The sequence below is a fragment of the Dama dama genome, chromosome 14 (genome assembly GCF_033118175.1).
Source record: "Dama dama isolate Ldn47 chromosome 14, ASM3311817v1, whole genome shotgun sequence".
NCBI lineage: Eukaryota > Metazoa > Chordata > Mammalia > Artiodactyla > Cervidae > Dama > Dama dama.
Window position 1 is genome coordinate 29,303,398 of NC_083694.1, and position 27,115 is coordinate 29,330,512.

Here is a 27,115-nt window from a genome sequence, read left to right on the forward strand (position 1 = left end):
GAAATGTGTTCCAAGGGGCAAAAGTGATAAAAGATTTGTTTGAAACATGTTATTTGGGATCCCATTAAATGAGTGCATAGAAATGGTCATTTCAGGGGATGAAAGCACATCTCTGTGGGAAACAGGAGGCAGCACTCCTTTAACTCGCCTCTTAAGTCATCGAACGTGGACATTTCTAGTGCTCAGTCCAGCCGAGCCCCACCCCAGGGCTAAGAAGGGCTCTTGTGGGAATGGACTGCTTGCCCTGGACTCTTTGAGTTGAGCAGAAGTCAAGCTGAAGCCTCATGCACAGTTCTGGAGGCTCAAGTCCTGAGAAAATGGCAGCATTTCCTCCCTTACCAGCTCTTTGTTACCGTGGAGCTAGTTCAGTCCAAACATGTGAGCACCTAACCTAGGAGCCAGGCACTGGGGCTGCAAAGACCATAAAACGGTCTTCTTTGCAAAGACTAGCAGGGCAGACAGACACAAAGACAGGGGATTTTTTTTTAACACAAGGAGGTAAATTCTGATGTTACAAACAGGGTTACTTTTATTATTTAAATTTATATATTTATTTAATTGGCTGTGTTGTATGGAATGTGGGATCTTCGTTCCCCAACCAGGGATCGAACCCATGCCCCCTGCATTGGCTTTGTTGCAATTGGAAGCTTAGAGTCTTAACTACTGGATCATCAGGGAAGTCCCACAACAGGATTATTTTTGAACTCCTCTCTACATCACGCCCTCTTCATCTAATCAATGTTCAGACCTGATGAAATCTCAATCATCAATTTTGGGGAAATGGACTGTAAAATTTTACATCAAAGATTTCAAGCATACAGAAATGCTCAGAGAATACTCTCCACTGTGCCTAGAGAGTGAGGCATCCTCCTGCTTATCTCAGCCTGTCTGCTGAGGCATAGGAACTCATCTGCAGTGGGCAAAGCTGAAACGTCGAGAACTCCTAGGGCACTCGACTCATCTGGCTGGGCTTGTTCTTATCACTTAAGAATAGTACTCTAGTGCGGATCCAGAGGCTGTGGTCATAGTGGAAGAGGGCAAGGCTGGGATGAAGCTGACCTCTCACAGTCAAATCTCTGTTCTCCCACTGAGGTCATATAATTTTGCTGCTCTTGTTCAGTCACTAAGATGACTCTTTGCAACCCCATGGACTGCAGTAAGCCAGGCTTCTCTGTTCTCCACAATGTCCCAGAGTTTGCTCAGATTCATGTTCATTGAGTCGGTGATGCTACCTAACCCTCTCATCCTCTGCCACCCTCTTCTCCTTTTGCCTTAAGTCTTTCCCAGCATCAGGGTCTTTTCCAATGAGTCACCTGAGCATGAAGATTGAGCACTTTCAAATTGTGGTGCTGGAGAAGACTCTTGAGCATCCCTTGGACAGCAAGGAGATCAAATCAGTCAATCCTAAAGGTAATCAACCCTGAATATTCATTGGAAGGACTGATGCTGAGGCTCCAATGCTTTGCTACCTGATGGGAAGAGCCGACTCACTGGGAGGTCATGTAATGGTACCTGCCTTTTGCTGAGGGTCTATGGTATGCTAAGACTGTGCGCTATTGCCAATGGTATCTTACTTAACCCTCTCAATAGGCCTGTGCATAGGCAGACTTGTCCAGATTTTATAGATGAGAAAACAGATGTTACAGAACTTGCGGGCGGTATGGCTGAGCTCTAATCCCACCTCTCTGACTCTAAAACCCTGAAAAGTATCCAATCCATACTTTTTTCCATTATGCCAACTACTGCCTCCCAAACACAGTCAGTCAAGCCTCTCAGAGCCTCAGTTTTCTCAACTGCATATTAGGAATAACAACGCCTATCTCATGGAACTGTTGTGAGAATGAAGTGAATTGACATGTGAAGCACTGAGCACAGAGTAGGGGCCTGATTCCTGTTTCTCCTCCTCCTTCCTCTTCTCCTCCTCTTCCTCCCCGCTCTTCTGCCTCCCCTCCCCCTCCTGCCTGTACTTGCCCCCCTCTGAATCACGATATTCTAGCATTTTCCAATCACAGTGTAAATGATAAGGTTTTAGAACACTTTGTCCTGGACTCAAAAAGGATGCCACGGGGGAATCACTGCAGATAGAGCTGGGTATGAAGTGCTGGGCCTTACAAGGCTCCCATCAGCAAAACACCATCTAGTCTCATACATAGTCACCGTGTATATGACAATAACCATCACGTCTGTCTACATTCCATTCTGGCAATTTTCTTGTTCACCGTGAATGTCTCCAATCTTATTTCAGTTCCACTCATGTCTATAGATTTGCCCCACTTACACAGCAGGTGTGCTAAGAGCACGTATTCAAATTGCAACTTTTGGTAGGTGCCTGGCGCCTCTGGGCTTTCTGTCAGACAACCTCCTAGCCCAGCCCCTAAATGCTACAAGTCAGGGATGTTGCAACCCCAGGCAGAACTGATAGAGTCACATGGCCCACTGCTTTTCTATTTCACAATTTCACATGCAATTTCTGGGTAACTAGAGGTGCTGAATGTAAAATATCAGCTAACCCGGCCAAGGGCCCACAAGGAGAAGCAGGAGAGAAGGGACTGGATTGGCGAGTCATTTGTTCAGGGGGAAGGCTTCTGAATCTTAATGAAGTTCCAGGCCTGCAGTTCAATTTTTCCAGACAAGCTGCAGATCTCAGCTGCTGGTCTGACCAAGGAGATCCACAGCTCTTTAAAAACCCACTGAATTCTGGGCTGAGGTAAATGCCACCCTCCATTCTCTTCTTTGCAATTCATTTAAATAAATGGATATATTTTTTTCACCCTTAAAGGAAGGAAATTGGGTTTCTCTGCTTCGTTTCTTTGCGTCATTGTTCCTTGAGCCCAGCACTCCACTTGCTGCTAATCCTCTGTAATTAAAGCGCTTAGGAGATACCACTTGTGATCAAGAAAGTCCCCCGACTTCTTGCCAGGAGTTTGTGCTTTTGTTGCAAACACTGGTAGGTTCTTGGCAATATCTCCGACAACCCTCCTTCTCGCCACTGCCCTGGGAAGAGGGTCCCCACAGCTGTCGACATGCACAGCCTTCTCCCCAGCTCTCAGGGTCAAGGGGACTATTTTAGGCCCAGCAACTGAGGATCTAGAAAGGCCCTGAGGTGGGGAATGCCAGCCTGTGCCCTGACTCCCTGAGAGGAGCTGAGCCCCTCACCTACCAAAGCGCTCCCTGGTAGAGATTCCACTTGGCCTCATTCATTGAAGTTTTCAGTGGCTGGTGCAGGATAGCTGTTGCTCCCAACAGCACGTATCTTGCCGTCCTGCTCATTAATCATGCCAGCGCCTCCTCCTGGATGGCCTGGTGGGACTAATGGAGAGGCAGGTTTGTGAGACTCACAGAGCCTCGACCCTGAACTGAACAGACTCTCCATCAATGTGAAGCAGCGCCGACTGCCTCAGCCTCGGCTGAGTCCTCACTGTCCTCACTGCTCCGCCCACGTGATAACCCAGACCCCCGCCGACACGGAGGCTGAGGACCAGGAAGGCTCCTCACCGCCTGTGTCTCCACCCGCAAGCTGTCTGGTCACAGGCTCTCCTCAGACTATACGGCTCAGGAGGGCTGGGGGCCAATCTGACCATTCAAAGGGTCCCTCATCAGTCAGAGAAAGACTACAGGCAATGGTGAGGTGGTGGGACGTGGAGAGGGCACAGCAGTCCTTCACAGAGGTGACTTTGTTTCAGCTCCTTTGTGGAGACTCACAGTGAAGGCTCTGGACCAACACACATGTAACAGGGATCAGTCCCTGGCTAGTGTCTCGGCCCCAGTCAGTGCAATGAGAGTGTGCTGGCAAGGATAAATAGTTTTCCCTACAAGGTTAGAAACGGCAGAGTAAATTAACCACCAGCATCTTTCAGCCGCTTTCTATTTCTATATTTTGGTTCTTTATTCTGGTGTCTAAGTTCACAGGGTTTCAAGAATCAATGGAAGCTGGTCATGGTGAAGTCAGATCAACCTAACCATGAACACTGTGTGGCATCATTTCTGTCTCAATTCCAGCAGTATCAGAATTATCTTCACCTTCCACATATATTCTTAAGTTCCTAAAACCCATCTGGAAATGGTTCTCCAAGGCAAGCAGAGTCATGTAAGATGGGTGCATCAGAATCCACCAACCAGAGCACGGTGGGGCGAGGAGAGCAGGTGAGACCATCAGAGGGGATTCTAGACCCAAAGGGGCCATCTCCTGAGACAGAACCTCCAAACTGCAGCCGGGAGCACTGACCACTCCAGCCCAGGGTCGGTTTCCGTCCCACTGAGGCACGTGGTGATGCTAGGACGGACTGTGATGAAGGTAAGCCATGGAAATATCCACCTTGCCATCTCTTATTGGTGATTTTCTCAGCTCAGATGAGAGAGAGAGAGGCCTGGATCAGAGAGTGAGCTGACATCCAGCCCTGCCTGATCAAGCCGATGGGAAGGCAGGAAGCCTCGCCTGGTTTCTGTGTGTGTCTGGATGGGATTTGGCTCTTGAGGAAAAAACATGGGAGAATAACAACAGGCTCTATCATATCTGAAGTACATCTCCATTCTTACAGGTTCTAGGTGTGATGGGCACTGACTGCAGTGAACTAGGAGCCAGGGGGCTGGGTTCTTAGGCAAACATCACCACCATGGTGCAGCTGTTCATCTAAGGTGTGATGGGGATGGGCTTGGCTTCCTTATCCCTAATGTGGGCTTGTTGTGTCACCTCCCTTGCAGGACAGGTGTGAAGAGATTAAAAAACAACAACAACAAAGACAAACTCTAGAATGGCATACAAATGTGAAATATCATTCTTTGAAGAAAAAAAGGAGAAAAAAAGGAATGGATTTGCAGTCTTCAAACTAATTAGTACAAAATAGACTTTCTGCATCAAATTAATGGCATTAGAAGCCCTTCTCCTAGGCTTAATTTTAAAAATTAAAGCAAAAACTTATTTAATGAATACACACAATGACAAGAGAGACAAGAATAAAATATCCTCCTTCTTCTTCCCCCTCAAATTAAATTAAGGCATATACAGTCGGCTTATGTCTTCTATAAAGGTGAGTAATCCATGTAAAATTGGATCTGAGGCTCTAAAAGCTGAATGAGCTATTTCTCTTATTTTATTCCTTTCTTTTCTGTCTTGATCACACATGATAATATGCTCACAATGTCTACTTATGGTACATTAGCCACTTCAGGAAAATTCTCCAGCCATTCTAAGTAAGATGATTGAAGAGACAGGCACCTTAAACACTATATATTTCTCAAAGTGTATTCTTCTCAACACACTCACTTTTCTGTTCCACCAAGAAATTGAGCAATCTTCCATGTTCTTCTATGCTTTGGACAGTCTGTCAAATCTATTATAAAAGATTTTGATGAAGTACCAATTTCTAAAACACACTGCAAGGGATTAAGGGTGTGATTTTCCAGCCATTATTTAAAGAGTGCTTTCCTACTTAGATGGAGAAGGAAATGGCAACCCACTCCAGTATTTTTGCCGGGAGAATCCCATGGACAGAGGGGCCTGGCAGCTGCAGTCCATGGGGCTGCAGACAGTCAGACACGACTGAGTGACTAACACCACTTCCTACTTAGAGCATAATGGAAGATTCTATTGCTAATCCACCACTGGCCCACTGAAACCCACAACGATGACTTTCCTTCCCCCTTTTGAGTTACCAAATGTGCCTGATAGGAGACAGAGGCAAAGATGTTTTGTAAAGAAGCAAATTAAAATTGGGTTTTAGAACAGGAGAAGGTTTAGACATTTTTTTCTGATAAAATTTCTAGAAATATCTGAAATTGCCTTTTAAAAAATTAATTAATTAATTTTGGCTGCTCTGGGTCCTTGCTGTTGTGCGCGGTGAGTGGGGGCTACGAGTTGTTGCAGTGCACAGGCTTCTCACTTCGTGGGCTTCTCCTGTTGTGGAGCGTGGGCTCTAGGGCGAGCAGGCTTCAGTAACGGTGGTGGACAGGCTTAGTTGCCCTGTGGCATGTGGGATCTTCTCAGACCAGGGATCAAACCCATGTCCCCTGCATTGGCAGGCAGATTCTTAACCACTGGACTGTCACGGAAGTCCCTCCAGGAGTTTTTAAGGAGACCATGGAATCATATGCCAAATAGTAATAACCTTGGAGGTCTCAAATAACTCTGATGCTAGGATGTCCAGGGAGAACCAAACAGGTTCCCTACATTTACAGACGGGGCTTTTAAACATTAGATTACCAAGTCATTATTCCATCTATACATAGCTCCTGTTACAGAATCACAGAATCACATTGAAGGGACTCCAGAGATTCCAGGCAGTTTAGTTGTTAGTTACAGATCAAAATTGGATTAAATGTCTTTGCATAAAACCACAGTAGTAGTCCTCCATGACATATTCGCAGGCCAGGAGGCTCTCTGCCTGGTGGAGGTCCAGGGCAATAGGATCCAGTGCTGAGTTTGAGGGGTGGAGGGCAGACTTCAGGAGGCTGAGGGTGCTCTAGGCCTGTTTTGAGGCAGTGTCTCCTCTGTGTTGACAAAATCAATCACCCTGTCCGTCAATCATCTACATCACCACCATAACTTCTTTTATAAACTTTCATCTACAAAGGACTATCTCATTTCCATTTGGTGCCTCACAACAGCTTTGTTAAGTTAGTTTATTACAGTTATTATAGCCATCATCCATACTGTAAGGCCCAAGAGACTGAGGTGCAGGGTATTCAAGTGACTTGTCCAAAGCCAGTTGCCTGACAAAGGTGAGAAGCCCGTGGGCCCGACTAGCTCCTCCTACAGTGACTGTCCTGAGTTGGAACCAGAAAAGGAGCCCTGTCCCCCCACTGAAGCCAGTGGGGCTTGAACGTGTCCCACTTTGGGCTGGGCCCACACTGAACTACATTTACAGAGATGGGGGCACTGTCGCTGTACTGGGGGCAGCTGGCTTCTCAGAGGTGTCTATGGCGGTTGTTTAGTCCGTCCTGTCTGACTCTTTTGCAATCCCATGGACTGTAACCTACCAGACTCCTCTGTCCATGGGATTTCCCAGGCAAGAATACTGAAGTGGGTTGCCACTTCCTTATCCAGGGAATCTTCCCAACCCAGGGATCAAAGCCGTGACTCCTGCATTGGCAGGCAGATTCTTTACCACTTAGCCATCAGGGGCAGCCTAAGCTCAGATGGTGCCAGACAGCAAATAACGAGCAGCAATGCCATCAGAGAGGAAAGATTTACATTATTAAAAGCCAGGCTGGGAAGAGAGACGGGTGGTGGTACGTTAGAGCTAAGTGTGGGAGAACGCGTGTGAGACCAGAAAGTAGGGCAGTAAGAGGTGCTCAGGGAGCAGGGCGGGGGGGATCCCCGATGCCCTCCATCACTAGCATCTGTCACCAGGCAGCCAGCAGGGGACTGCAGGACTGGAGGGAGGGAGAACGAAGCCCGGGGAAAAGGCCTTCCCATGAAGCTCATGACTGGGCAGTCCCTGGGACCAGGGCCCCTCCCACCAACTAGCAGGCTGGGAAAAGCCTGCCCAGGCTTCAAGGAAGGAGACAGGCACGTTTCAGGGGCTGGTCCATCAGCAAGGATGGTGACTCTGACAGCCACCTATTAACAGACTCCATCTCTTAGCTCAGTGTTAGGATACTTATTTGAAATGGATGAGCTGTTTAGAGATACATCCTAAGACACAGGTATTCTCGGGTCTGAAGGAAAGTGGGATGTGGGATTTTCTCTCCAACATTCAGAATGCTCACTGTCCGCAGGTCCTCCCTCTGACCACGTGGAGCATAGCCCGGAGCTTGGGAACACAAGCTCTGGAGACCCGGTGCCTGGGTTTGAGTTCTGGTTGTACCTTTTACTAATGCATTTCTGTGGACGAGACTTCATCTTCTGCAAGCCACATCTAGAAAAATCATGAACTCTGAAGTCAGAATGTCCTGGCTTCTACAAGCGGTGTGACTATCAACATATTTTAACAGTTTCCTCATGAATAAAATGGAGATAATCATCCCAATCTAGAGGGATTTACAAGATTATGAAGCAAAATATCATGCTAAGTGGGATTCCCAGATGGTACTAGTGATAAAGGACCTGCCTGCCAATGCAGAAGATGTAAGAGATGCAGGTTCCATTCCTGGGATGGGAAGATCCCCTGGAGGAGGGCAGGGCAACCCAGTCCAGTATTCTTGCCAGGAGAATCCCATGTACAGAGGAGCATGGCAGGCTACAGTCCATAGGGTTGCAAAGAGTTGGACACAACTGAAGTGACTTAGCATGCACACACATGCTAAATACTTAGCACAATAAATAATTCACAATTCAATAAATAATAGTGAGCATCCCACTTAGCCCTCATTCATGATACTGCTGTATGAGCTGGTGTCCTAGAGAGCAGGTGATTTCCGCTCTCCCTGTCAACACCTTAGATCACGAATTCAGGAGATCTAGTCACTAGATTCTTAATGGTTTTTACCTGTAGGAGACATCTAAAGAGAGAAAATGTTACACCAACATACAGTACAGAACTCCATGCTTATCCAAGGCCGCCCAGTCTGCATAGATGCTAGGTTAGCTCATGTCTTCCAGCTGCCACCCATTCTCTCTGTTGCCTGATTTTTTCATAAATCCTGGGTAAGTGACAATTGGAGATTTTTCTGAATATTGACTAGGAAAACCATTGTGGTTAGTTTCTGGTGACTGTGGTTATTTTATCTTTGGAAATACCCATTCAACAGATAAAACACAGCATGGAAGACATTTTCAAGAAAAGCAATAGTGAAAGTGAAAGCCGCTCAGTCATGTCCGACTCTTTGCGACCCCATGGACTTAGTCCATGGAATTCTCCAGGCCAGAATACTGGAGTGGGTAGCCTTTCTCTTCTCCAGGGGATCTTCCCAACCCAGGGATCGAATCCAGGTCTCCCACATTGCAGGCAGATTCTTTGCCAGCAGAGCCTCAAGGGAAGCCCAAGAATACTGGAGTGGGTGACCTATTCCTTCTCCAGCGGATCTTCCAGACCCAGGAATTGAAGCAGGGTCACCTGCATCACAGGCGGATTCTTTACCAACTGAGCTAAAGCAGTAGTGGGAACTCCTTAAATTAGAATTCTTTCAAAGGGACTCAGTTTGGATTTGGGAACTTATTGGGGTTACCTGGTGGCTCAGATGGTAAAGAATCTGCCTGCAGTGCAGGAGACCTGGGTTCAATCCCTGGGTCAGGAAGATCCCCTGAAGAAGGGAATGGCAACCCACTCCAATATTCTTGCCTGGAGAATTCCATGGACAGAGGAGCCTGGCAGGCTATAGTCCATGGGGTCGCAAAGAACTGGGACACGACTGAATGACTCTCACTATTTATAAAAGGCCCATTTACCGCTCAAGCTCGCTCATGGGTTCTGACTGGAGAGGTAACTAACAGATCTGTCTTTAAATAGTGAGCATTCAAGAAATGCTGTGTCTGCTGGTGCTGGCTGTCATCAAAGATGCTGTTCAGCTTGGCCACCAACAGGGCCAAGGGAAAGCTGTTTTTCTTTTCTGCAGCCCAGTTTATCATAAATATGAAGACTTCAGCTTGCTAACCTGACACTTGATTTAGTGTCTTCTGCACCTCACTGCAGGATTCTCCTTGGTCTCAGGAATTTCAATATCCCACTGTTTCTGGCCTTTGACCTAGATAAATAAACATCCGAACTCTGAAAATAAGTCAAGTGACCCTGTCAGGGGACTGTCCAGAAATACTAGCTACCAGGTCCCCATGGAATTTAGTACAGCACCATAATAAACAGTGTAGTTCTCTAAATCAAAAAGGCAACAGCCATGATCATCTAATAATTAGCTGTGTATTTCTCCGGTGTTCATCACTTCCATCCATTTTCTTTATAAAACTGTGAGTTAGGAACACTGTCTGTGCTGCTCCCAAGTTCTATTAAATATGTGCCTCTCTCATGAGTTGATCATTTTGTTCCTGGCAACACCTCATATGAATGAGGCCTGGGTAGAATCTAGCAGTGTCAGCATTAGCCTGAGTTTTCAGTGCTTCCTGGGGCCAGACGTTAGGTAAGCCAGTACAGAACCCCCTCATGCTAAGCACTGAGGTTTTTCCAGGCCCACACGCTTGGTGTTGGGAGAGAAAGCATCCTGAGGAGGTGGGATTTGATGCAAGGTTGGGGAGTCCCCTCCTGGACAAGCCATGGGGGTGTACACTCCAGGATGAGGCTGTTTCTCCAGCTGGAACTCTGCACCTTTAGTTCCAGGAAAGAGAAGAAGGAGATTCTTGTCCTAGTGACAAAAAGCACCTGGGGGATCTTTAGGGCCAAGAGGATGAAATCTGGAACAGTCTTAGCTAACATTTAGGGTAAATAAACATTTCACCAAAAACTGATGCACCCAATGGATCAGCATGCCCAACTCCACATTCTCATGATCTCCTCAGACTAAAAGAGGTGGGAAGAGGGAGGAAGGAAGGGGGAGGAAGACATCGTCCCAAACCTCAAATCCCTGGGCCCTTCATAAGTCTTAGAGAAGTTCATTCTCATTCAATGAAAAAAGATGAGGAAAGTTCAATACCAGCAACTCTAGCCATGATTACTCCAATGCTTTCACTGTCAGTTCCTCCAAAACGCCTCCCTATTTGAGAGCGCCTCCCTCTAATTCCACATGGAACACAGAGTATGCACAGAGCCCTGGTAGCTCAGCTGGTAAAGAATTCACCTGCAATGCAGGAGACCCTGGTTCGATTCCTGAGTCTGGGAGATCTGCTGGAGGAGGGAGAGGCTACCCACTCCAGTACTCTTGGGCTTCCTTTGTGGCCTCAGCTGGTAAAGAATCCACCTGCAATGTGGGAGACCTGGGTTCAATCCCTGGGTTGGGACGATCCCTGGAGAAGGGAACAGCTACCCACTCCAGTATTCTAGCCTGGAGAATTCCATGAACTACAGTAGTCCATGGGGTCGCAAAGAGTCGGACATGACTGAATGACTTTCACTTTCATTATCCTACCTATTTGAGAGTGCCTCTCTCCAATTCCACTAAACACGCATGAAAAACACAATGTGCATAGAGCCCTGGCCAGGGCTGGGCAAGGGAGGCGCGGGAGGAGGTGGGGGGGGGAGTGGTAAAGAAAGTCAGACCTACGATAACAGAAAAGGGAGAAGGTGGCATTTCCATTTCAGATCACTTTATTTTCACGTTTTAGGCTTAGAACCAAAGCAACTTTAATTCTCGGCATAGCTCCAAAGAGCCCGAAGTTCAAAGCTGCCTGCTGGTTGGAAGAACTAGATGGGATCTGATAAACCTGGGCAGCCCCTGAGGTGAAGGGCATGCTGATAAGAGGCAGGGATGAGTGAAGCCCAGTGGGGAGGAAAGGAGCAAATGCTAATGAAAAGCTTGGTCACCTCTTGCCAGAGGCACACCGCTGACCGCCTCCAATTTCCTTCACTGACTGGATCTTGGCAGGGAGGCCTTCGCAGGCAGCAAGACACAAGTTCAAAGCAGAAGGGTGAATTCTAATATGGAGGATTATTTGGAAGACATGTATTCTCTTTATTTTCTTAAAATGTGTGTGTGAAGAATAAGATCGAGTTGAGGGAGAGAACTGCCAAATAAATGTGAGATTTACCTAACTTCAGTCTTCTCCTGCGTGCTTATGGTAAGAACTGAGAAAGAAAGACTGTTAAATTAAGGTAGAGACTCATAATCCAGGGGCTTCCCCAGTGGCTTAGCAGTAAACAACCTGACTGCAATGCAGGAGACAAAGTTTCAATCCCTGGGTAGGGAAGATCACCTGGAGAAGGGAATGACAACCCAGTCCAGTATTCTTGCCTGGAGAATTCCATGGCCTGAGGAGCCTGGTGGGCTACAACCCATTGGGTAGGACATGACTGAAGTGACTGAGCATGCATGCATGCACCCATAATCCAACAAGGATAATCCTCTTTGCCTGGAAGGCTGGGGCTAGGGAGAGGAACCTGGGAGGGGGGAATTCTCCCAGTAGCTGAGAGGCTTTGGAAACCTTTAATGAAAGGCACTTGATCAATAAGGTGTACTACCGCATTTAGGAATTTAAAAGCCCTCCTAGCATGCTGTGTCTGAAGCAAATGTCAGAAACATTTATCATGTGTTGGGATGGATGGCATGCAGCTCCAGCTTGCCAAACGGTGAGAGCAAACTTTGCTTAGGTCCCACACAAATACCCTTGACAGGCCCTTTTATATCACGTGGAATCAGCTTTCCTCAAAGATCAGAATGCATGAGGAGGCTTGATCATGACTCCACAGAATGGAGACCACCACTGGGCTCCCGAACTGGGCAGTGTCCCCATCATGGAACGTTGTTCCTGGGCTCCAGCTTATAAACGAGTGCTTTCTCTTGCCTTCCAGGTGAACCCATGAATTGCCCTCCTTGTCTTTTCAAAGTGCCTGAGGGGCTGTCCTCTCATCAGACCATGGTACCCAGTTCAGATATTTAGACTTAGAAACCTCAGGCTAGAAGAAACTTGCCCAAGGGATGTGGATTGACAAACAATGGCCAGTGACTCTCCCAGACTCCTGGCCACTCCCCCAACTAGTTGAGTGGCTAAACACCCAGAGCAGGAATCAAGAAACCTTCATCCATTCATTCCTTCAGCATCTGCGGAGCATGTCTCAGTCTGAGCCAGGATACCATGCCAGGCTCTGTGGTTACAGAGAACTTAAAAAGCAGATGCTGTCTTCAAGGAACTTAGTGTATCAGGTGAGATAAAAAGTGTAACACATGGTACAAAAGAACTCTACACTGGGGTACAGTGAGGGTCCAGGTGGGAGGGGACATTTCCACTAGGAGAGTGGGACTAGGGAAGGTTTCAGGAAGATGATGATCAGTGAGAAGAGTCAGGGTCAGCCAGGCACCTAAGGCAGGGCACAGGTATCTGGGCAGAGTAAGCAGGTAGGCAGAAGCTAACTGGGGTCTGGGAACCTGCAAGTAGCCATGGGGCCTTGAGTCAAGTTTCTCAGCCTGTCTGCACCGCAGTTTCCTCATCTACAAAATGGAGGTGGAAATAATGCCTACACCTCATGGAAGTTGTTAAGAGGATTACCTGAGCTGATGCATGTGAAACTCTCAGCAAAGAGCCTGGCACAGGGCAAGGGCTCAATGAGTATTGCTTCATGACTTTACTCTGACATTCCTTAGGGTGGGCTGGGTGGAGGAGGGGTAAGAAATTAGACTGGAAAAGTAAGTGGATATCAGATTGTGTAGAGACTTGCCTTCCAAATTAAAAACTCTGTACTTAATTTGGAAAATGGGGAGACATTAAACCAGTGGTCCCCAACATTTTTGACACCAGGGACTAGTTTCATGGAAGATAATTTTCTTCATGGGCTGGTAGGGCAGATGGTTGGGGGATGGTTCAAGCAAATTACATTTATGGTGCACTTGATTTCTATTATTATTATATCAGCTGCTTCCCAAGTGGCTCACTAGTAAAGAATCTGCCAGCCAATGCAGGAGATGCGGGTTCGATTCCTGGGTCAGGAAGATCCCCTGGAGAAGGGAAATGACAACCCACTCCATTATTCTTGCTGGGAAATCCCAAGGACAGAAGAGCCTGGCAGGCTACAGTCCATGAGGTTACAAAAGAATGAGACACAACTTAGTGACTCAATGACAACAACACCTCAGAGCATCAGGCATTAGATCCCAGAGGTTGAGGACCCCTGAATTAAAGGACAAAGAAGGAAAGTAACTGGGAGGTTCCCATTGTTCTGCAATAGAGCAGCTTTGGGGTCATGATTTCTCCATCCATAAATACCAGTGCTAACAATACCACCAACTTTCTTTCAACTTGGGCTGTTACAGAGTTAAGGATGAGAGTGTGTGTGCAACTAGCACTGTCATAGCATGGCATTTTAGATATGCTGAGTCAATGAGTCTACTGTGGCACTTATGTAGCTGACAATGCTGCAGAGTTAGGAGTCTGCTGTATGCAAGTGAACTTGGTACTAAAAGCAGCCACGTGACCTGACAAGGCGAATAATGAGCCAGTCAACCAACAAATAAATATTTATTAAAACGCCAATGAGCAAGGCACACTCTTTACCTAGGAAAGCAAAGTATGCCAAAACATTTTCATTCAAGGAAAGAGCAAAACAGATCTGCTTCAGAACTCTCAAGAACAGAACACTTGTACGGTAGCTATACATAAATCCACAGGACCTAGACTGCTCCTAACCGTGGAACAAACTATGCCGGTGGTGGTTGGGGTGCTACTGCTGACAGAGGAACATCTCTTTTCTCCCTAGTGGAGAATTCACAGTCTTGGCTCCTCTACCCTGGGGGATCATGTATTGTTGTTGTTCAGTCGCTAAGTTGTGTCTGACTCTTTGTGACCCTAGGAACTGCAGCACGCTAGGCTTCCCTGTCATTCAGTCTCCCAGAGTTTGCGCAAACTCATGTCCATTGAGTCAGTGAAGCCATCCAACAATCTCATCCTCTTGCCCTCAGTCTCTCCCAGCATCACTGTCTTTTCCCTGGTCAAGAAGATGAAGAGCCTGCATGCCTCAGGGTGACTGTGCCTGTGCTCTAGAGCCTGGGAACCATAACTCCTGAAGCCCACACGCCCTAGAGTCTGTGCTCTGCAACAAGAGAAGCCGCCACAATGAGAAGCCCCCTCATAGCAACTAAAGAGTAGCCCCTGCTCACCGCAACTAGAGAAAGCCCACAGGCAGCAATGAAGACCCAGCGCAGCCAAAAATAAGTGTTAAAAGGTTATACTCATCAGGAAATCAACACTAAAGGAAGTCAGCAATTGTTCTTAGACCATTTTTCCTCCTGGAGAACATGGTCCTGGCTCTGCAAGGTGTGTGACTCTACGGGCACGAGTGTGGACAAATGGGCATACTTGAGATTAACGTTTAACACTTTGATTGAACAATTCCCAGCATCAATAAGCATGCATGGTTGGGTAGAATGGCCAATACTTATTTCACATGGAAAACAGTTATTAAAACCAGGAGATTTGGGATCATTTCACCAGGGAAGGATCCTTTGCTCTGGGCCATCATTCCAGAATGATGCCTGAATTTAATGGAACTGTTTCAGAATAAACCACTCACTAGAAACATGTAACACTCACTGGGTAGGGCAGAGGAAATGCAGATGTTGCTTTGTTGGGCAGTTGAAAGCCGGCACCTTTCTGGCCAGTTTGTCCAGCTTTGACACACCAAACGTGAGGATGATGATATAACCCAGATCCAACGTGAATCCCATTTAGGTACCAGAAAATCGTATTATGATATTGTCTACCTGTAACACAGGCCAGATGGCAAAGGGCCCTCGAGCAACGTGAGAGAAAGCTCTGCTGAACTCTACTCAGAATGAACTGATTTAATAAACTCTCATGCATGACAAAAAAACATTCATCTGTAAAAACGGAGGAAACAAGACTATGATGAATTTCCCCCCAGAAGACTGAGTCTGGGATAGAGGTGTCTGGGTGGGGTCATGATAGTGGCAGCTGAGGAGAGACCTGCAGCTGGGCTGGCCAAGTCCAGGGGGTTGGTACCCAGATCTGGCAGTTACACATGGCAGTTATGCTCCAGGCAAAAAAAAAAAAATTCATCTTCCCATTTGTAAGACTATGGGTGCCTTGAAGGAGAGCCTGCATCTTATTTATCTTCACATTCCCAATATCACTGATGGTGTCTTTCACCCATTTGGAGCTCAGTTCTACAGGATCAGTAAAGTCTTAACCTGAGATTTAGAAAGCAGAGATGGAAATAATTTGTCAATGGAATCTCTCCTAGGAAGGTGCTGGATGCAGGCACAGAGGGAAATGAAAGAGATAGGAAGGAGGAGGATCATTCTATTAATAATAATGACAAACTAGATCATCAGGGGTTGGAAATGTTTTCTAAAGCAACCCACCCAGATTCTAAACTTTTTTTCTTATATTTCTAGGGGGTAGGTAGGTGGTAGTAGTTAAACTGAAGGTGAGGTAGGGGCTGTGTCTGAATTTACAGAAGATATGGAGGTAAGTGGGGCTTCCCAGGTGGTGCTAGTGATAAAGAATTCGCCTGCCAAAACAAGAGACCTAAGAGACAAGGGTTCCACCCCTGGGTTGGGAAGATTCCCTGAAGGAGGGCATGGCAACCCACTCCAGTATTCTTGTCTGGAGAATCTCATGGACAGAGGAGTCTGGTGGGCTACATTTCATAGGGTTGCAAAGAGTTGGGCAGAACTGAAGCAACTTAGCATGCAGGCATGCATGGAGATAAGTGCATTTCAAATGCTGGCTTCTCTGAAGGACAGTGGGGGTGTGTAGGGTTTTTTGGAAGGTGGTGGCAGAGAATGCTGTTGACCCTTTTGCTCAGTGTCAGCTCTTGCACATGATCTCAATTTAACAAGCATTTCTCTCTCACTCTTAAATTTATTTGCATCAGGTCTCAGTTGTGGCACTTGGGAATCTTCATTGAGTCATACGGGACTATTGTTGCAGGACATGGACTTTCTAGCTGTGGTGTGGGCTTAGTTGCCCTACAGCCATGTTGGATCTTAATTCTCAGACCAGGGATCAAACCCCCACCCCTGCATTACAAGGCAGATTCTCAACCATTGGACAGCCAGAGAAGTCTCACAAATACCTCAAGAGATGGTGGACTCTTGAGGACTTCACTTTGCCTGCTCTTTGCTTAACCTCCCAGCTACCCTATTAAGGTAGGCCTTTTACTGTCATAGAAGAAATAGGTTCAACAGCACAAAATGGCTTCCCTGAGCTCTTGCAGAAAGGAGGAAACAGAAACAGGATTCAAACCCAGCTCTGGGTGGAGGTCAGGTACACTGTCCTCGCCACCACAACTGTCTCATTGGGCAGATACGGCGAGAGAACTAACACAAACCCTTTAGATCAAGTCCAACCTAGAATATGTAAATTGTACACAAAACAGACCTCACACTGAGTACATTTATATTCGCCTTTTTTTGGCAGGTTTTGTGGAACTCCCTAAAGTCATTTTTTTTTCCCCTTGTGCTGCCGTGGTTCAGCATGCTGAAACATATTTCAGTACTTTAAAAAAGCACAAGCTATGATTAAGTATATTAAGGGACTTTTAAAACTTAGATTAATGGTCTGATAAGTTGTGAAATAGCTCAAAACTGTATAAATTTGTATTCAGGGATTTTCTAAAATTGTTAGTTATTGACTCGATAGATTGTAACAAGTCCTTTGAACCTGTTCTGCTTTATTACTCAAATCTGTACTCTGTAATTTATGGACAGGTTGAGGAACACAAAGACCCCCTTGGTAGACTCCCCGGAAGCTCTCAGCTCCTACAGTCCTGCATTAAGAGAATCTGCTGACCACTCTGCAGACACATCGGTGGGACTAGAGTGGTTTAATGGTGAAGTTAAGGTTAGTACCCTTCGTCTTCCAATAGATCTGACTTCCAAAGGCCATAAAGACCTTTGCTCAAGTCTCAGTGGTTGCCTGGGTGTAACAGTTAACATCCAGAGCTAGTAAAATGGCTAAGTTATTCCACATTGCTCACCCAGAGAGTACCTGTCACTTCATGGTTACAGGTAAAATAGCTGAGATCCAAAGACGAAAAGTGGGACTTCCCTGGTGGTCCAGTGGTGAGGAATTTGCCTGCCAATGCAGGGGACACAGGTCGATCCCTAGTTTGGGAAGATTCCACATGCTGCAGGGCAACTAAGTCCGTGTGCTACAACTACTGAGCCTGTGTGCTGCAACTACTGAGGCCCACGTCCCCTAGAGCCTGTGCTCTGCAACAAGAGAAGCCACTGCAATGAGAGGCCTGGACATCGCAACTAGCAGGAGACCCTGCTCACTGCAACTAGTGAAAGCCCATGCAGAGCAATGCAGGCTCAACTCAGCCATAAATAAATAAATAAGAATTTGTTAAAAGCAAAGAGGTACAGTGACGTACACAAGTTCAACAGTTAGACGCAGTAAACTCAGGATAGAGTCCATGTTTCTCGCTTCTCATTTAATAGCTTTCTACCTGGAAATGAGGTGTTAATAAGTCAGTGGTTGTGGACTTTAGAGGAAGTGAAGACCCCTAGGACTGAAACCCCAGTCAGCTATCTGAGTTTAGGCCAAGGCAGGAAAATGGATGGCTCACAGAAGGAAATTGACCCCAGTCTTCAAAACACACACACACACACACACACACACAAATGCCTATCTCATTATAATGCTCACTAATGTATTTGCAACAAAACTCAATGCTATTCTGACCAAGGGCAAAGCTCTGATCAATAGTTTTGGGTTTGAACTTGGGATAAAACTAGAGCTCAAGAACCTTGTGAACACCCTTCCAGATAGCATCAACTCTTGTAGGTCTCTTGGGTACTGACAATATATCTAAAGAAATAATCTAAATGCACACGAGAGGTCCAAAAGAGTTGACATCCAAAGGGTGTGCATTGTGGAATCCACATTTTAGCCACCTTGCTGGTGAGTGGGCCAAAGTTGTTGCTATGCCCTTGTATACCACATACTCAGAAACTGATCAAGCAGTGGCAATTGAGAAGGATGGTCTGTGTTGAGTAAAATGAATGCAAGAAGCTCAGAGTAACTCCCCACCCTCCGTCCTAGGTCTGTATCACTCTACTGGCAGAACAAACCTCATGCTGTTAACAGCAAAACAGATGATCTGAAGTAGCCTTTAGTTTTCCCGACTGTTATCATAGTACTGGCAGAAGAAGAAATAAGGGCAACACACAGGAAAGAAAATGACAAGTGAGACAGTGGGTGAGAGGTGTGAGCCACATCCAGTCAGGGACAAGGAGGGGTGGCATGAGTGGAAGCCTTTTAGTTTCCAGGAGTGAGGAGGGCTATTTTGAAGGAGTTATTCCGATCCATGCTGGGCTAATTTTCCTCTCTGCCCTCCAGATGCACTCTTCACCCTGCTCTGTGCCAGGGAGGTAGGCCTGCCTGGACCACATCCACAGATGCTCGCACATTCCAGAGGAAGGTGGGCATGTCGGGAAACCCCTCTACCCTTCCTATTCTTTGACTCTGAAAGCTGCTCTCTCTCTTCGTTATTTCAGACCAGGGACGTGGGCACTCTGCTGCTACTATCCCTGGACTACTCTATTAGCTTTTCTAGTTTTCTGCAAATGATCCATTCGTCTGTAAACAATCCCTCTATTACAGTCTTCTCAAAATAACCTATTTGAGTGTGACACTGTTTTCCTGGTAGGATCCTGCTGATATACCCGCTTGCTCAGGTGGTATCTATTCCCTCTGTTTGCAGGCAATGGCTGCTCTTTGAGAAAGGGGAGGAGAGAGAAGACTCTAGTTTTGACATTTACAAGTCATACAGTGGGAAGAGGCTGTGCATGTGTGCTTCATCGCTAAGTTGTACCCGACTCTTTGCCACCCCATGGATTGTAGCCCACCAGGCTCCTCTGTCCATGGGATTTCCCAGGTAAGAATACTGCAGTGGGTTGCCACTTCCTTTTCCAGGGGAACTTCCTGGCCCAGGGGTTAAACCTTCATCTCCTGCAGGGCAGGCGATTCTTTACTGCTGAGGTACCGGGGAAGCCCTGTGGGAAGAGGCCACTTAATGTTAAATACTGGGTGGGTGTGTTGGGGGCTTTCTATGATATGACATTCTTCCCTAAGCGTCTGAGTTCTTCCCCACTGGTGCACACTTGTGCTCAGAGCATCGCTGTCCTGATAGCTGCCACAGCTCTCATCCCCATTCTACCGCTGGAGAAACATGGCGGAGACAGCAAACGCTTCCCTTAATCACAGAGAGTTCTCACTGAGCAGGATGAGACACAAACAGACCGGTATTAGTGAAAACTGAGGCTCCTTTTCATTTGATTTGCTGCTATTTTCCCCTTCGGAAACTTCAACTGTAGAGATAAACATGGATTTTTTTCCCTTTGTGCGAAGGTTCCAGAATGTTCCTCCTTTCTTTGGTGGAAAATGGTCCACATTTTCCACCAAATGGAAATGGCACTGTGGTCCACATGCCAAAGGCAGTGAAATACAGCTCACAGAATCAGTCTGGTTTGTTTTTTCCTTTGGATTATGACCAGGTGGCTGGGAAGGGAAGAATTCAGAAACACAGAGAATGCCCTACTGTTCATTCAAAGAATGAAAAAAAAAAAAAAAAGAACTAGGACAGGAAAAGTTTAGAAAGCAATGATTTATGAGAAGAAAACCACAATTTCTGGTAGTGTAACAGAACCTACTTCCCCTCGGTTCATTAACTCTGCTCTTTGAGCCTATTTAACTACCCCGAAAGCAATTTCATGCAAAAGTTCTGTTTCTGTGTTGGCATTTCTAGCATCATCTAAACAAAAGTCTCAGTGAGTCGAGTGGATTTTTCGATTTGCCTGTAGGCACAGCCACCTAAAGAAGTCTTGTTTTTAGAGGAAAGTCATCTCAGACCAGCTGCAAGGAGCCCAGTGAGCCAAGGACAGAGCCCAGAACAGGAAAGCGAGAGGCTTAGGATCCAGAGCCCCGAGAATAGAGTTTTCCTACCTTTTCACAGTAGAACGCAGGTTCCTACTAGGTCCCAGAATCAGGCAGCAAGACAACCTCTGATCTCTTACCTATGAATTCCCTCCCTGCGGATAACACTGCCTGGCTCCATCAGAAATACTCCAGGGCAGGCATTAGCTGCCGCACACCTCCCAGTGCTAGCTGTGTTCTCTAAGCCCATGGCCAGGAGAGAAAAGTGACACAGATTTAAAGTAAGAGAATGGAGAGCCGTAGAAATTGGATGCTTGTTAGAGCTGAGGGGAAAACGCCAAAGAAACTGTGTGAGTCAGGACTTCCCCATGAAGATGGAGACCAGGGCCCAGCTGCTACCCACCTGGTTGGGAATGCACGGGGGTCTACTGCGTGAGGCTCAGGGGGCCTCCTCCCCCGGGCTGGCCCCAAGCTCTGGGTGTGTGGATGGGCAGGAGAGACATTCCTCTGCCTCTAGTATTCTCTCCCCTAACTCTGTTCTCTCTGAACACCCATCTTATGATTTTCTAAGACATACTGTCCAGTAGAAGTTCATTCACAAGAGTTGAGTCAATGAGCCACTGGGTCCGGTTCTATTAGCAACAGGGACACTGAGTAAAGAGAACACATCTGCCCAGAATTCATGAAACTCTTCTTTGCTTCTACTTCCTCAGCCTCCTGAGTCCTCCTCTCTCCCTGGAGAACTGGGGAAGCTCTTCTGACCATGACCTTGAGCTCTGCACAGAACTCAATTCTGTTGTCCAGTCTGGATAGGGTGGACCTGCAATCAGGACACCTAGTTCTTACTCTTGACTCTGTCACAACCCAACTGTGCATTTACCTCTAGTATAGTGGTTCTTGACTGGGGAATAGTTGGCAACGCCTGGGAACATATTTGTTTGGGGCATGCTCTCAGCATCTCAGTGGGCTTCCCTGGTAGCTCAGGGAATTCTTTACCAAGAATCCAACTGCCAGTGCAGTAGATGCAGGAGATGCAGGTTCGATCCCTGGGTTGGGAAGATCCCCGGGAGAAAGGAGTGGCTACTCACTTCAGTATTATTGCTTGGGAAATCCCATGGACAGAGAAGCCCGGAGGGTTACAGTCCATGGGGTTGCAAAGAGGTGGACACAATTGAGTAGCTGAGCACGTACACACTCAGCATCTGAAGGGGAGATGTCAGGGATGCTCTAAACAGCTCCCAGAACACCAGGCAGCCTCCTACAATCCAGAATTAGCCAGACCCCAACAGGGCTTCCCTGGTGGCTCAGATGGTAAAGAATCTACCTGCCATGTTGGAGACTCAGGTTCGACCCCTGGGTCGGGAAGATCCCCTGGAGAAAGGAATGGCAACCCATTCCAATATTCTTGCCTGGAGAATTCCATGGACAGAGGAGTCTGTGGGCTACAGTCCATGGGGTTCCCCCAAAGAGTCAGACACGACTGAACACACCCGCGTGATCAATACCATAGTGCTGCTCGGGAGAAACCTTGCTTTAGAGTTCTGTTTTCTCATTTGTAATGAGAGGTTTTGATTAGATCATCTTAAAAAAAACCACTTTTGGAGACAAAATTATGCAGCGTAGATGAAGTACTTGGGGGAGTAAATAATCTTACATTAAATTTAGATGTGAATCACCTCATAAATGATGCTGAGAAGTAAAATTAATCCCCTGAAATATATAGGTAGAAATATAGTAGCTCATATCAATAATATAATAAGTGAATGTGGCCTGTAGCTAAGGCAGTGCCTTAGGCTATAAAATTGTAAGGAACTGCACTGTGTCAACAACCTAGCCAACAAGGCATTCATTTAGAGGGCAGCAAAAAAAAAAAAATCCCAGGTTCCAAATCCCAGGCTTCCACTTAGGAGAGTCTGGTGGGAAGTGATACATACAAACTCCTCTTTGTCTAAACAACGTGCCAAACAGAAAAAGGCCAGAGGTGATTCATGTGGAAATGGTTTTTTAGAGGAGTTGCAGTAAAGTACCCCCTTTCCCAAGCCCTAAAGAAATGTTAGCTATAAAATCAATGAAACACAGCAGAAAACACCTGAGAAGGTACCAGGGAAAGCTATTTGATGCCCAGACATTCGAGGTGCAGGTTCAGAGGTGGCCACGACACAGTGACAATCAGCTCATGCTGGTAGCTCAGGGCACTTCTTCCGTCCAGCTGTCACACGCACAAAGGCCAACATCACAGGTCCTTTTGCAGGGACTCAGAAAAATGTCAGTAAGTCCCCACAAAGACAACTGACAGTAAATATGATTACTGGGAGGATGGGGGAGCCAAGGAACAAGGAAAAGTCGTAGGATGGAGAAGAAACTCCAGCAATGACAACAATCGACACTCCACATAGAGATGGGTGCCTGGAAACTCCAGGCTTGTTTTCAAGGAAGGTCTGGGTTACCTAGAAATATCTGTCTTGTCTCCTCAGTGATAACCTGTGCTTATGAGTTTCTGAGGCTGCATGTTTTTTATTGTGGTAAAAGTTACTATAGTATAAAACATACTATTTTAGCTATGTTTAATTGTACAGTTCAGTAGCACTAAGTATATTTACATTGTTGTGAAAATCTCGCCATTATTCATCTCTTGAGTTTTTCATTTTACGAAACCAAAACCCCCTCTCACCCCAGAACCCCAGCATTTACCAATGTACTTTCTGACTCTATGAATATGACTATTCTAGGACATCCATGGTGGCTCAAACGGGAAAGAATCTGCTTGCAATGCAGGAGACTGGGGTTTGATCCCTGGGTTGGAAAGATCCCCTGGAAAAGGGAATGGCAACCCACTCCCGTATTCTTGCCTGGAGAATCGCATGGACAGAGGAGCCTGGAGGGCTATAGTCCATGGGGTCGCACAGAGTTGGACACAACTAAGAGACTAAAACCACAGGTACTTCTGAGGGTGAATTATTTTATAAATTGTATTATTTATTTATTTTTGACTGTGCTGGGTCTTCGTTGCTAGTGTGGGCTTTTCTCTCTAGTAGCAGCAAGCTGGGGCTACTCTCTAGCTGTGGTGCACAAGCTTCTGCTTCCACTGGCTTCTCTTGTTGTGGAGCACAGGCTCTAGGGCACGCGGGCTTCAGCAGTTGCAGCTCCCAGGCTCCAGAGCACAGGTTCAATAGTTGTGGTGCATGGGCTTAGTTGCTCTGTGGCATGTGGGATCCTCCCTGGCCAGAGATCAAACCCGTGTCTCCTGCATTGGCAGGAGATTCTTCACCAGGGAATTCTTCACCAGATTCTTCACCAGGGAAGCCCTGAGGGTGAATTTTTATATTTTATTTTCTAATGTTCAGACTGAGGAAAATGCGGCAAGTCATAGCCAACTGGACTCTTCAAATATCTGAGCCTGAAAAGACTGACTCTGAAGAGGTGAGTACAATCCTGACCCTCCCCACTGTGTGGAGGCAGCCAGATGTGTGCAAAGATTCTCCCTCAGCTCCAGGTCATGAAAGTCTCCGGGCAAGACTAAGAAGGGGAGTGAGGGGTGGCAAGAAAGAGTTCAAGCCCTAGACTCTCCTCCACAAAGGCCTCCTTCCCATAATTCAGGGAAAATGTCACACAGAAAGAAAACTGACAGAAGAGGTAGTCTCTGTCAATGCCTGTTTTCCTCCTGGGAACATTATTAAATTATTGTATTGACAGTGCTAATAATGTTATGGATTTTAAATCTTAATTTCCCCGACATCCTTACCCACATGATGGAAGCCCTGTGATATGAACAAAGTCACCCTCTGAGGACGGAGTTAGAGAAGGCAGCAGTTTAGGGGGTGGTGGGTAGCACAGTCACCCACTCCAGAAACCTGACATATCTGGGGCTGGAGCGTATAGAGTTCAAAGGCGTGTCAGTGAGGACACTTGCTTTATGTTTATTTCATACTTTCAAAAAGATACAGGAAAGATAACCTTCCCAACTATGTGTTAGTCTCTCAGTTGTGTCCGACTCTTTGGGACCCCATGGACTGCAGCCCACCAGGCTCCTCTGTCCATGGGATTCTCCAGGCAAGAATACTGGAGTGGGTTGCCATGCCCTCCTCCAGGAGATCTTCCCAACCCAGGGATCGAACCCGGGTCTCAAGCAGATTCTTTACTATCAGAGCCACCTGGGAAGCCCATCACCCTTTTGTTTATTTATTTAAAAAGGAAAATAATTTTATTTTTAAATATAAATTTATTTATTTTAATTGGAGGCTAATTACTTTACCATATGGTAGTGGTTTTGCCATACCCTGACATCAATCTGCCACAGCTGTACATGTGTTCCCCATACTGAACCCCCTCCCCCCTCCCCCCCACCCCATCCCTCTGGGTCATCCCCGTGCACCAGCCCCGAGTACCCTGTCTCATGCATCGAACCTGGACTGGCGATTTGTTTCACATATGATAATTTACATGTTTCAATGCCACTCTCCCAAATCTTCCCACCCTCGCCCTCTCCCACAGAATCCATCACCCTTTAAAAATTGTATTTATCTGGTTGTGGTGGGTCTTAGTTGTGGCATGTGGAATCTAGTTTCCTAACCAGGGATCCAACTTGGGTCCCCTGAATTGGGAGCATGGAGTCTTAGCCACTGGACCACCAAGGAAGTCCCACTATTACTCTTTTTTGAAAAGGAGGATGGTGATGTGCAAGAACTAGGAAAAGGCATGTTTTGAGCAAGAGCAGGCCCCCTTACCCTCTCCCAACCTTCCGAAGCCCACGGTGCTGGTGTAGACAGTACTTCCCCAGGCCTTTGGCACCAGTGAAACTAAGGCTAGAGAAGTTGATGGCCCCACCACCAAACAAAGAGAGGTAAAAGGCAGGCCACAAAGCAGCCTGACCCTCAAAATCTCAGCTGGGAGGCCCCAAACCTAAAGCAGGACAGCTGGGAGTGAGGCGCCTAGCCTACCCCCCACCCCATTGTCTACCCAGCCCTCGCTCTGTTGCTTCAGGAGCATCTCCCCAGCCTCAGCCCCCACTTGTTCAGATACTTACTCAAATTAAATGATCTCTAAGAACTATGGAGGTTTGATGTAAAACTGACCCCAAACCAAAGCATGTCAATTGATTCTTTTTTTTTTTTTTAAGCCACTTTACAATAAGCAAGAACAAAGCTCTGCAAGGGGAGGGGTCAGAGAGATATCAAATAAATTGCAAGGAAAAACAGGGCTAAAGGATGATATAGAAAGAACTGATTTTAGGGGTAAAGTAAGCTTCATTCATTTAAAAGCATCATGGCCTAGGCAAATACTGGAGCTTTAATGTGAAAAAATATTTTAATTTAGATAAAATTTGCATCTATAATCCCACTTATAATCATCTCAGGATGTGGCAGAGCAAAAGGCAAATATCCTTGTGTTTGTCATCTGTGTTCCTGGGATTTCTTCATCTGTTTTTGTATTTTATTCTGGTTGCATTTCAACTGGGATAGAAAGGTTTTATTCCTTCTCATATACTGGGCAAAATATCAAGAACTCTGTTGACATGTGTACTTGTAAGAATTTTATATACAGAATCAAGTGCTCAGAGCAGGAGCAGGAAGAACGAGGGCGTGTTTCTCTGTTTCTCTATTAAGCCGGCACACTTTCCAACAGACGGGGCAACAACAAACACATCTGAGCCACTAAAGGCCTTATAACTTGATTACTTTTCGTCAGATGGGCATTTCATAGGATCACACTAAATAAAAACAAACATATAATATAGGTATGTGACATGTGTGTTAGTTGCTCAGTTGAATCCAACTCTTTATGACCCCATGGACTATAGCCTGCCAGGCTCCTCTGTCCATGAAATTCTCCAGGTAGGAATTACTGGAGTGTTCATTCCGTCTTCCAGGGTATTTTCCTGACCCAGGGATCGAACCTGGATCGCCTGCATTACAGGCAGACTCTTAACTGTCTGAGCCACCAGAGAAGCCCAGGTATGTGACATATCTTAAAATAAAGTGAGCAATAGATTGTGAGAACTGGGATGAATGTGAGAAGTCAGGAAGGGTGTTACTAGGATGATTCCTTCTGAGGATAATACTGAATATTTATTGAATATTTATATTTATTGAATATATTGAATATTTTAGTTTCAAAATTTTATTTCTAATTTTATTGAGATAAAATTCATATAACATAAAATTTTCCATCATATCCAGGACAAATCAGTGGATTTTTAAAAAATATGTGTATTTACAATGTTGCACAACCATCACTGCTATCTAATCCCAGAATACTTCTACCACCCGCAAAGAAACCCCACATCTGTTTACTGTGTGTGTGTGTGTGTCTGTACACTGAATAGTCACTCAGTCGTGTCCGACTTTTTGTCACGCTTTGGACTGTTGCCGGCCAGGCTCCTCTGTCCATGGGATTCTCCAGGCAAGAATACTGGAGTGGGTTGCCATGCCCTCCTCCAGGGGATCTTCCTGACCCAGGGATGGAACCTGTGTCTCCTGCGTCTCCTTCACTGTAGCCTGATTCTTTACCTGCTGGGCCATCGGGGAAGACAGTGACTCCTGATTTCTCCTCCTCTAACTCCCTGGCAACCACTAATCCGCTTCCTGTTTCTGTGGTTCTGTCTGAGAATGACTCTTCAGAGAGAATTCCCAACGGCGGCCACAACAACATCCCCATTTGTTCGGGGATGGTGACAGGTGCAGAGGAGGCAGGATGGCGGACTGTTTCTGAGCTTTGGGCCAGTGAGAGGGTCCTCTGTGCACT

General features: G+C 46.4%; 1 protein-coding gene across 1 annotated transcript in view; it reads right to left on the minus strand.

The window, feature by feature from the left end:
• The window catches only part of KIF26B (kinesin family member 26B), a 492,438-nt gene that overhangs the window by 90,313 nt on the left and 375,010 nt on the right, over positions 1 to 27,115 (minus strand). The window lies entirely within an intron of this gene.